The sequence below is a fragment of the Schistocerca serialis genome, chromosome 5, assembly GCF_023864345.2.
Source record: "Schistocerca serialis cubense isolate TAMUIC-IGC-003099 chromosome 5, iqSchSeri2.2, whole genome shotgun sequence".
Taxonomy (NCBI): Eukaryota; Metazoa; Arthropoda; class Insecta; order Orthoptera; family Acrididae; genus Schistocerca; species Schistocerca serialis.
Genome location: NC_064642.1, coordinates 240,529,628 through 240,542,095, shown reverse-complemented (window position 1 = coordinate 240,542,095; position 12,468 = coordinate 240,529,628).

Sequence of the window (12,468 nt, the reverse complement as noted above, 5' to 3'; positions counted from 1 at the left end):
TCAGGATCCAGTACGCAAGAGGAGCGATTAATATTCTGGATGGAGTTATTTCCAGATTCTTCTTCTTTCTTTTGATATTGACTGGTTCCAAACAGTAGTGTAGAAAGATGCGGGAGCAGCAGAGAAGCAGTAGACACAGATGGAACAAGAAGTTCAGCCAAGATATCAGCAACAGGGCGGAGAAGAAATGAGTAAATTAAGGTTATATTTCGATACGGAACAACTAGTCAGGAAAGAACTGAGAATACAACTCATCAGTGGTTTAGCCATTTAATGAAAACGGATCAAGGATGATGGCCAAAAGAGATTCTGGAATGGTCGCCGCCAAGAGTGAGGAAACGTGGACGGCCAACATTAATATGGAGAGCGGGAGTAGCGACAATGATAAGGAAGAGATCTGGAGGACGAAGACTGCCTTGATCGTGAAAGCTGGCGAATGGGAATACAGGTCAACTATTTAACAGTGGTAGAGCCCTTGAAAGTAAGTTCGTGAGGCTCTGGAACAAAGAGGATTTAGCAACTTATACTGGGAACTTTGATCGGTGTCTGGGAAGTATTCATTTGGTTGACAGGCACACGGAACTCTTCAGACGGTGCTCACGTTCAGCATCTCAGAAGCTGTGCATGGCAAGACACTGAATGCATTCGATGCTGCAGCGGAGAGAAAATATTCCAAGTTCTTGTGTCAAGCGGAAAGGGAGATAAGAAAGATCAGGAGAATTTAGGCGGATTTTTCTAACTTAATGTGATATTGTTTGTTCCTTGAGTAATTGGTGGTTCACTAATGATTCAGGCACTTTGTGGATTCGTATGCAATATGCTTCAGCTGATGGCATATCGAAGCAATTATGTCTTTAGCACAATGTGTAATGGCTCCTTTCTTGATGAATACGAATTATTAATCTGCATCCTTTCTTTATCCAAAATTCGCGGTCTTTGTGTTACTAATGTTCGAAGATTTAATTTTTTGAGTGGCTGAGTATCGGGCATTACCAGGGTATTTTCTGTATTTAATCCATTCTGTTTGTGTATCTCTTTGTAACGACAACTGTACATATAATTTTTTTTCTTTATGAATTTAGATAAATTAATGTAAGCAATGTTTTGAACTTTTTTTTCGGTTTGTATCGTTATGTTAAAGAAACTGTGAGCAACTTTTGAAATGAATAGTATTATTTATGTTAGATTTCAAATAGTGTGGTAATCAAAGGAAAGTGTATTTAATGTTAAAACTATTGTAAGATGTGAAAATTGTAATTTATACACTTGGTCCATACGTAGGTAATGCATTAGGATATGTGTAGTAGAAAACCTGTGGTGAATACCCTACCTGTACGGGAGCGGGAAAAGGTGGAGGCAGGCGAGGCGGGAAAACGCACACTGGCGCGGTTCGGCACAACGGGCACAGTATAACAGTCGGAGGCGAGCGACAGTCGGAAGTACACGTACTGTACCGAGGAGGCTACCCAGGAAAAGTGTATTCCTTTGAGCCTGGGATGAACCGATTCCGACGACTACTTGGCACGGCTATATTCTGAGGCACAAAATTGGAAAGATAACGACGCTAAGAAGAAGGAGAGTGCCGCTGCAGTGTGAGCCTTAGCCGTGCTTGTATGTGTGCCGTGCTGCCCGCTATCTCGCTGCCCGCCAACCGCCGCTCCGACTTGCACAGGTCAAACATTTATTTCATCTTTAGAAGTGTATCTGTGTGGACCAGTATCGAAACTGTTTCTAACTGTTCAATAATAACGTGACTTTTACCAGAATTGCTTTAGCCATGACTTATCCTGATCACTGACCTAGACAGGATCCTTACCTCGTATTGTGCAACCCGAGTATCCTAAACTGGAAGTTTAATGTTTGTGTTAATGAAAATTATCAGCAGATTAATCTATGCCATAAAGGAATCTAAAGTTCTGTGTATTTTTGCAAATGTTGGTAAAGAACAAAAGCATGACTAAATTGGAAGAGTTTTTTTGAATTGAGTTAGCGATGTTATTTAATTAATTTGAGATAGAAATAATGACAGTTAAATTGTTCAGAAGTAAGACAAAAGAGTAGTTATCCATAGATTGCTAAATTTGAGAGTAAATTTGCCTTCAGTACTTAATAGTTTCAGTATAACGACCATAACAGTTTCAGGGCCCCCCCTTCTCTTGTCCATTCTTTCAAACCTTGAAATGTGCTGATCAGATTTGACCAGTAAAGCTAAATTCTATATTAATCCTAAGTGTATTAGTGTTTTTTCATCCTTAATAGTGACATTGTGTGTGTGTGTACTTTCAAGATTGTCGATGCTAGGGCAATCTATGCCCGATTTCAGTCTGATCAATATACAAAATGCAGTTCGTAGTAATCATTGCTGTGTGGTGTTATGTAAATTTAGCTCGTCCAAATTAGTACAAAAAGAGAAAACTTTAGTTCAGTGGATTTTTCCGGTTCCAAACTTTGCCATATAACGCAACTTTACTACGTGTAGTTATGCTTGTACATGCACCCACTTGTACAAGGAAAAACTCACTCATTGCCTAAGTAGGCTGGCGACCGAATTATTAATTATAGGTGACATCTACTGTGTGTACTTCTTGTCCATACGAAAGAGTAATTATACTTTACATTTGCTTGATGCATCGCTGTAGTTATTGACTGAGTGTAAGTCCGATCTTGCTTCTATTAGGTACACGCGGTCAACTTTTGTACTAAAATCCTTGTTTATAAGGTGAAGCCCGTGAACTTATTACAGTACAGGCTTTATAGAGCTAACGTACGTCCGAGTAGGGCGGTAGCGTTACATCTTCTTCCCCCTTTCTCTGACTATCTCCCCTAACTCCCTTTCTCTGAACAACTATTAACCCCCTCTCTGTCCCTCTCCCCTTCCTCCTCATTTCTACATCACGTTGCCATCCCATCCCTAATACGTAATTGCCGATTTTCACAGCCACAGTATTTGTTTCCAGATAGTAAGTGCCATGTGTACCAACTTTGGTTGAAATCGATCCGGTACTTTAGGAGCAGCTTTTTCATCCGCAGCCTTGTTCAGCTTCGCACATGACATTTCAGCTATATTTAACTTATTTCACACGTATTTGTACGCATTTCATCTGTATATCTAAAGAATTTCGCCCTGCAGGTTCTTTATCACGAATCTCAATGGTTATGACGTGATATACCCTGAAGCTTGCGTCTTACATTGTGCAGCATACCGGCCATACATGGGCACATTAGTGTTAGGCTGAATTGTGTAATGCAGCAGTGCTAACAGCAAGCGACCGCGGGATGTTCTGACTGTAATAATTCAACAAGGCCGACACAGTTGTGAGGCAGATTAGGGTTTCCGAAGCAACAAACTCCGCAGTATTACACATCCTCGTGCAGCAAGGAGCAAGGCAGATTTCTACACTGATAGTGGCAGTGGTGTATAAGGATACGTGACGAATTGGCGTGTATGTTCAGTAAGAGTGCCGCTGCCGCCTACTACTGGACATTTTATAACGAAATTTTTCTCTGTCTGGCAGTCCTACCAGGAGAACGCGGCTGTGCTGGATGAGAATGCCACATTGAGCTTCCAGTGGAAGTCACCAGTTCGAGGCCACAGCATGGTAACAGCTCTACGCACGTAGCGTTCGGTAGTTCCGTGCCATCAAGGGACAACACCGATTATTCCCTGACCTGGCAGTGCACACCGCAAAGTCACCCGTTGGGGGTAGAGACTTTTAGATCGCGAAATGCGGATTCTCAGTCCCCCAGACGCGCCAACTTTGCTTATTGACGAACGCAACCAGATAGAAGTATGCTTCGTCGCTAAACCAAACCATGCTTGCCCATACTAATTCCAATCATGCCCCGCGGCTGAACGTGCAGTTTGAACGTTTTAAGGCAAACCGCTTAGAAGAAGTGACGATTTTATTTCATATACTTCAACAATTGTCGCCCTGTACGTTTTCGTAATGTGTGTGAATTTGTACGAATCTTTACTGTGCTGTAATCAAATCGTGTTTTGACGTAGTACACATCGGTCCATTTTAAACACTAATTTCAGTAGCTACATGAACCACATAGCTCCTCATTCTTTTATTTTGTAAGGACCACACCCTAGACTGATTTGTTAGAGCCTTGAATTTTCTAATGTTTCCATTACGCGACCATCTCATTTGACTTCAGTGTTTGGGGAGCCACCTGCCACCTGCACATCGGTAGCGTTCACTCGACGCAAATCTCAGTGGCAGCCACTGTACTCCAATTAAAATTACTTTACTATTGGCGTTTCTACCAGGTGAGCGCTAGGGGCCAGCCACATGCCCTTCATTTACTTTTACATCAATGCTTGGCGTCTGTTGTATCGCACATGTCCGAAAGAACAACTTATTGATTTGCCTCGATAGTCAATGAATCCACTGCCATCAGTGTGGATGCACAATGTCGTTCTAACTCTGGGGGGAATCTCAAAGTAACGAGCGTAGAAGACATGGGCGGGGACTGCGGCTTGGTAGCGTTGGGTCGGAATGTGGGTGGACAGGGCAGCGTACCGAGCTAGTCCGTGAAGTAGTGATGAACACTGTGTCTGGATGGCGCAGTAGTTAACGCAGCTGCCTAGCGAGCAGCAAATCCCGGTTTCGAGTCCCGGTCCGGCACACATTTTCACTCGTCACCGCCATTTCCACATTAAGTCCTGATGTAGCTGGTATCATCAGTTCCCTGTCCTTTCCTTTCCCCTTTCTCCACTTTCAAACTTAATAATAATCCTTTCTTTTTCATGCGCCACGTGCTCACTGTGTTGCCTGTTTTGTATGTTACATGCAACACTTGCGATGTGTGGCTAGTTGTACTCGGCAGCACTGAACCCGCCACAGCCATTTACAAGTCACAAAGTTATTTTAATGAGAGTGTAATAAGCCACAAGCTCGCTGGGCATCTTACAATATCTCACCACTTTTGGCGCTGTGAACTGCAGGGGGAAGGAGTCCATGTCTCGACTGTAGTTCCTGAAAAAGAAATAATTATCACTTATTAGTCGAAGATACATGAAATAAAATATTGCTCGGACAGGTTTGTTATTTTCGTATCAGGCAAACTTTTATACCATAACCTACTACAAGTTCTAAAATTACCCACAAAATAAACAAGCTTACGTCTAGTTTCTGGAGACTGTCGTGGTCGAGGCATCATGCCATTTCAAAAAGTCACTAAAAGCACTTGTCACGATTACTGGTCCTTCCTAACACCTGTCTCGTAATCACTGTACCGTCTCACTAATGGACTAAATGAAACTTTCTCAACAAAGTTACCAAAATATCGTTTAACTGTGGCATGTAAATAACATAATGGAAAGACGTGAGGTGATTAGTTTTACAACCACTGTCAGCTGCTCGACGTCGACAAAAACCAACCAAGATTTAATTTATTAATACCAATATGCAGTTGATGGGATACAATATATTGTCAGCCGTCATAAAAATGAGTAGTGCCATTTAGCATAGAAATCCAAACTCAGCCTTTTCAACTGTCCAGCCAATACAGTCATCAGACTTCTACTGTGGGCAGTTGTTTAAATTCTCTTCATAAGCAATGGAGTGTGTACTTGATTCAGTACACAACAATGGTTTTATCGAAGTTTAACAGCAATGGTATGTAATGGTTCTTGGTAGATGTATCCATACATACCGAAGTTTTAAAGCAACTGTGCTTTGAACATTTACAATGTGCAGCTACTGAAATATTGGTGGTTGTCAAAAGTAACACTGAAATCGCAGAACAGAGGATATACGACTGGATCTGTCGGGATACCAATTCGATTCTACACAAAATATGCAGAATAACTTTCTCCTCTTCTAGCTGCAGGGTACCATGGGGGTACAGAGGACCAAAGCGTTTTGGGAAAAGCACCGGTCATTGCCGTATTCAACATGAGTTGCCGAACTGCCACACTAAACTATAGGGCTACACCACTGATACAGATCTGTTGAATTTTGGAACTTTTATGCCCTCTTATGACGTTTCTGCAGCCCGAAAAAATCTGGTCTGAAGTAATTGACATGGGTTCCAAAAACAACGATCGTTTGAACACCAGCTCGCTTTGTTCGACATAGAGGCCAGAAAATTGTAGACGTAGGCACCGATGTAGTATCCCTACACGTGAAATGCGTTCGATAGTGTTGTACATTGCCGCCTAATGAACGAAATGCGAGAGGACAGAATGTAGTACCCGTAATATATAAATGACCTGTAGGTAACATCTGGAGTTCCATTTGGCGTTTTGTGGATAGTGTTGTATACAAAGAAGTCGCAGAGCTGGAAAATTGTACAAAAATACAGGAAGACTTGCAGATTATCTACGCTCGGTGCAGAGTGTGGCAACTCACGCTCAACATAAGCAAATGTAGCTGTTTGTAATACGCTGACAGAAAGAACCATTATTGTATGGTTACACAATTGCAGAACAGTCGCTGGAAGCGGCTATTTCCATAAAATACCTATGAGTAGGCCAATACACACGTGGAGGTATGAAGTGGAACTTACAGATAAAATTATACGCGAGTAAGGCAAATGCATATTGGTACAGTGGAAGAAACCCTATGAAATCTAGTCCATTAACGAAACGAAACACTCGTCCGACCAATACTTGAATATAGCTCATCAGTGTTGAATCCGCACCAGAGGACTGGAAGACGAGATAGAGGATTTCAAAAGAGGAGCAGTGCCTTTCGCCATGGGTTCATTCAGTAAGCGTCAAAGCGTCATGGAGATGCTAAGTCAACTCCAGTGGTAGGCACTGCAATATAGAAGCTCCACATTATGGTTGGTCTGCGGTTAAAGTTGCAAAGGCGTACGCTTTAGAAGAGCCAACAAATATGTTGCTTCCTCCTATCTATATCTCGCTAAATGACTGATAGAACTGGAGAGATTAGAGCCCATACTGAGGCTTACCAGCAATCGTTCTTCCAGCGAACCATTGGTAACTGGAACAGGGAAAGGCGGAATTGACAGCGGTATACAAAGTACCTCCGCCACACACCCTAAGGTCACTTGCGTAGTATAGATGTAGAAAGAAAGTAGGAGTAATGTGGAGCTTTACCGACAGACATTCCTACATACTGTTCTTAAAGGGAACAAGAAAAACGAACCGGAAGTACGCATTGCCGTGAAACGTGAGATTACTCGCGGGGTGAGGATGTAGATGTAAGCTCCTAATTTCATTATTCGAAGCACCCATGTTTGATAAGCGCCACTGCCAAACTAGATACGGAACATTGACCCCAAAGCACGTTTGATATCGACGAAAAACCATTATGTCTGTCAGTGTATAACATGTGATTTGCTATGAACTGAAGACAGATTAGCAGTAATCGAAACATTCTTTTAAAACGATGATTTGCCTGTTTAGAATGTAGTATTTAATGGCAACATTATTACACTACTGCGTTCGCTGTATCTCTGAAGGCAGTTCGGAGAGCACAGGCATAGCCTGCAGGGGAACAATGATCGTTAGAAATTAGAACTGCACGCTGCTCTGCCATTTTAATTATACAATTTACAGTGAGAATTATGGCACTGCTGAAAGGTCTGGCTGTTTCAGATCTCTGTCTTACAGCTACACTGTTTTCAGCCAGTTTCCAGTGAACAAAGAATTAGTAACTATTTTCCTTCAGCTGTAATTCATTATTGTATGTAGCATCTTTTAAATTCGGCAACACAGCTTGTAAGGTGTCAGCCAATCCAACACGTCCCATGAAAACCCTGACATGATAGCAAATCCGGCAGTATGTCGCATGGCTCCGAATAAATCCTGACATTAAATTAACCAAAGTAATACGATCAACGAGTGAGCAAATGGAATACCACAGACTAACACAAGAACGCCTAAATGCATGTCATATCCTCCCACCGTGAAACAGACGCAGTTCCGAGGGGAGAAACGAGAACAGAAGCTGAGAGCAGAACCGTGTTAAGCAAGAAGGCCCTACGATAAGGGACAGACACCCACATCGCCGGCCGATCGCCAAGACCACCCCCAGCCCATGGTAAAAGATAGAGCCCTCCAGAAGAACAGTATAGATGTTACGATAACACTAAAAGGGTCACACCAGCTGCAAGTTTTAGCGTGAGACTATACGCGTCTCTTACATTGCAGACGATAAAAATATTGCCCCACCACGAAAAGTATAACGTCTCTCATTGGATAGACAGAATTCTTGTAGGCGGAGCTTAAGGTTAACATTGAGAGCCTGATTGTTCAGCTGGAAACACAGCCAGATAGCTTTTCTTAAACCAACTTCGGTAAATTGTTGTAAGGAGAGGTTAGAGAGGAGTTGCTTCCTAGATGGCGAGGTGTGTGGAGCTGCGCCGCCCGCCGCCCCCTGACGCTGACTAACCACCGACAAGGTAATGAACGCACGCGAAGCCAAATAAGAGTCAAAGCTTCACTCACAACTGCAGAAGTCTCATCTTTTACATCCCCTTTTTTACGTATTACTAGTGTCGATCGTCAAACTTCGTGGTATTCACATTTCCTACTTGACGTTAAAATCTGAAACGCGATGATTTTTCTATTACATAATTATTGAGAAGCCACATCAGCAACTGTAATTTGCGACAAGTTAAATAAGTAATTAAAGATAATTGAGGGTCACTGTAGACCATTATTTGATAGTTTTCTCTAATGAAATTTAATTTAAACGTAGATAATAGATGTGAAATGGCATAGGTCATCCTTCGACCCATTGTAAAACTTTGAAAGCAATTCAGAGAATATTCGTTTACATTTTTGTTGAACGCAGTTCGTTTTTATCATCCTGTATTAAAATATTTCCTTTTATCAACAGTGCAATTTATAATCAATGTTTTGTGAGTAGAATAAAATTTCCAATGGTAAACTTAACTGCTTTTTCGTTATTTTACCAGCTAACTAAAAATAGGAAAGCCTTGAACCCCTTCCACTAAATGTAGTTAGCATTAAGATTCTTTTACAGGGAGTACAGTGGAGCTGACGCTGAAATCATTAAGTATTTGATTATATCATCGCTAGTCTCATTGAACTTTTCTGAACTCTACATGTCATGTGTGGTCTGGCGTCTCCTTACCAGCAACAGGTCCCAGGTTCAAACTAGTCAATTCCCTAAAAAACTCGCTCAGAGCGTCGTTGCACGAAAGTGGTAGGGAGACACGACTTAGACAGACACCATGCAGAACGTTAGAAACTACTGAAACATGATTAGCTACGTTCGCACGTTCTGTCTTCCCGTATTTACGAAAGGCGTTCGACATGGTACCAGAAGGCCGACCATCAACTATGATACAATCAGACGACATATCTTAAAAAAGGAGGGACTGTTTTCATGAAATTTTGACTAATAGAGCCCAGTACGTTTCAATGGACAGTGGATTTCAATAGAAACTGAAGTAATATTGGATGTACCCCATAGCCGCTTAACAGGATGTCTAAAGATGCCAATATGCGGGTATGTGATCCACTAATCAAACAAGGTCAGCAGCACCAGCATACTTTATGATGCTATTGCCTACACCAGCGGTCGACAAAAACCGTTGGTCAACAAAGCGAAATATAACAGAACGACTGAAATTTCTTTCCCGAACCAATTTAAGACAAACTTCATAGGTAGGCACATTGTTTTAGCTTCTACTCCTGAGCAAATCTTTGTCAAAAATGTGCTGAATTTGAGGTATGTTCACCGAGGTTGACCCCTTCCAACGCTCAAACACACATTCCTCTTGTCTACATGTTTCGTTCCTCCTCTCTATGTCCAGACCAACTCAACATATCTGTCTCAGTGTTCGACACTACATCTGTTTCTCTACAACCTCACTGAAGTTAACTTATTTAGTATCTAAGTTTTAAATCTTAGAAAGTAATATTGGTACCTTGAATATATAATTTAGGTACCTATAAAATTATATCATGACTATGACTGAGAAACACTAACGTAAATAATGGTATTGCATCACCTTTGACAGTTCAGGTAAGTCGACTTCGTTGTTTTTAATTTTAGGCCCTAGTCTTGGTTCTCATCAGACGAATATTGCTAGTTTACGCTTAAAAAAGGTTCATGCTTGCAACTGATTGTACGCATGAATCTAAAAACCCGAATGAGGAAAGAACATCAGTTTTTTCACCTGATGAGTCAGGAATACTTTTCCAGGTGTTAGAAACTTACGTATCTTCCTTCTCCCATTCTTTCAAAGCAGACCACCTGTGATGTGAACTAACAAGGGAACCTCCCCATCGCACCCCCCCCCCCCCCCCCCCCTCAGATTTAGTTATAAGTTGGCACAGTGGATAGGCCTTGAAAAACTGAACACAGATCAATCGAGAAAACAGGAAGAAGTTGTGTGGAACTATGAAAAAAATAAGCAAAATATACAAACTGAGTAGTCCACGAGCAACATATGCAAATCAAGGAGAGCGTGAGCTCAGACGCGCCGTGGTCCCGTGGTTAGCGTCAGTGGCTGCGGAACGAGAGGTCCTTGGTTCAAGTCTTCCCTCGAGTGAAAAGTTTAATTTCTTTATTTTCGCAAAGTTATGATCTATCCGTTCGTTCATTGACGTCTCTGTTCACTGTAAAAAGTCTAGTGTCTGTATTTTGCGACCGCACCGCAAAAACATGCGATTAGTAGGCGAAAGGACGTGCCTCTGCAATGGGAACCGAAAACATTTGATCGCAAGGTCATAGGTCAACCGATTCCTCCACAGGAAAACACGTCTGATATATTCTATACGACACTGGTGACGGCATGTGCGTTACATGACAGGAACATGTTGTCGACCCACCTAACTTGTTCACTTGGCGAATGGGTAAAAAGATTCTTCTACCTTGCCCGATTTAGGTTTTTTTGTGGATGTGATAATCACTCCCAAAAAAGTGATCGCATCAGACGGACGAACGGACCGACAGATAATTGTCTGAAAATAAAAAAATTAACCTTTACACTCAAGGTAAGACTGGAACCAAGCATCTCCCCTTCCGCCGCTGCTCAATCTAACCACGAGACCACGGCGCGTCTGAGCTCACGCTCTCCTTGATTTGCCTATGTTGCGCATGGACTACTCAGTTTGTATATTTTGCTTATTTTTTCATACTTCCACACAACTTCTTCCTGTTTTCTCGATTGATCTGTGTTCAGTTTTTCCAGGCCTATCCAATGTGCCAACTTATAACTAAATCTGAGGGGGGGTGCGAGGGGGAGGTTCCCTTATAAGTTGATATTTGTTTCCTCCATTATCTCCACATCAGCACAAAGGCGTTCAAATTTCTAGCATCACAGATGTTTTTTAAACCCAACCACTTTGTTTAAAAGTCGCCAATGTCAATATTGAAGGGAGAAAAATTTAACTGTTACAACAGCATAAATAGGCTTGTTAGCAGTCTACTGTCGCTATGCTGTTTCCGAATTCGTGAAACATGTGGAAAAGAGATCCCCTCATATTTTGGTGTTTTGAAATAGCAGATGTCATTATCACAATTATTACCATAGCGATGTTTCAGCAGACAGAGTGAATGAAAGTTTATCTTTCAAAACAATTAGCGAAAAGGATAATTTATATTTAAACAATCTCTTCTAACAGTGAAAAAAACTTTTGTTTTCCCTGTAGCTTGTGGTTAAGCTGATGTAGATGAGACGTAACGTCTACCATGAAATACAATTGTTGGATCCACTGAGCATTCGTTAGTCCTGCATACTGAATACACTTCTCAAGGAGGGTTTCCTTTACTATGGAAGCGAAACGTATCAGGAAGTTCTCTCTTGATAACCAACGTACCTTCTCATGCAGCGTAAGATCTTCGTAGTCTTTGTCCATTTCACATAACAGCTCTTTACACAGGAGATTAAGAGTTTTAGCTATAATTGAATTGACAATCTTAATTATCAATTCTAAAACTTCGCGGTTTACTTCCTGGAAACGCCTGCATACAAAGCGCTTGTTGATGTTTTACGTTGTGGTAAGTAATATCTCGTAATTAATTTTTTTCTTTAAACATAGCAACAAATCTGTGTCTTACACCTCATACTTTTCGCCCCGTCTTTTGAAACTCAGACAATTTATCAAATGGAATATAATGTTTGTCAATGAACTCGATTATACCGTTTGCTGTAACATCTGCACCTGTCCGAGCTTTGAGGGCAATTCTGAAAGTTCTTCCTTATGACCTGTAGACGAAATAAATAACAGGAAGTGAAAGTTGCGCTGTATCAGCTATGTCGTAAGATTCGTCAACTGCTATTGATAAAAGTGAAATCATTTTAAGGTCTCCGACTTGCTGGTTGGTTATATCGGTAGACATTTTGATTGTTCTATCTTCCACTGTTTCAGAGTATTAATTTCTTTTAGACTTGTTCTTAAGATCAGTAAATACATATTTGGATACATTTATAAAAAAACAAACTACTCGCCTTGTGTACATTTTTTCCCGTCTTTTCGCGACCTCTTGTCTAACTATGGAATCTGTAGTGTTA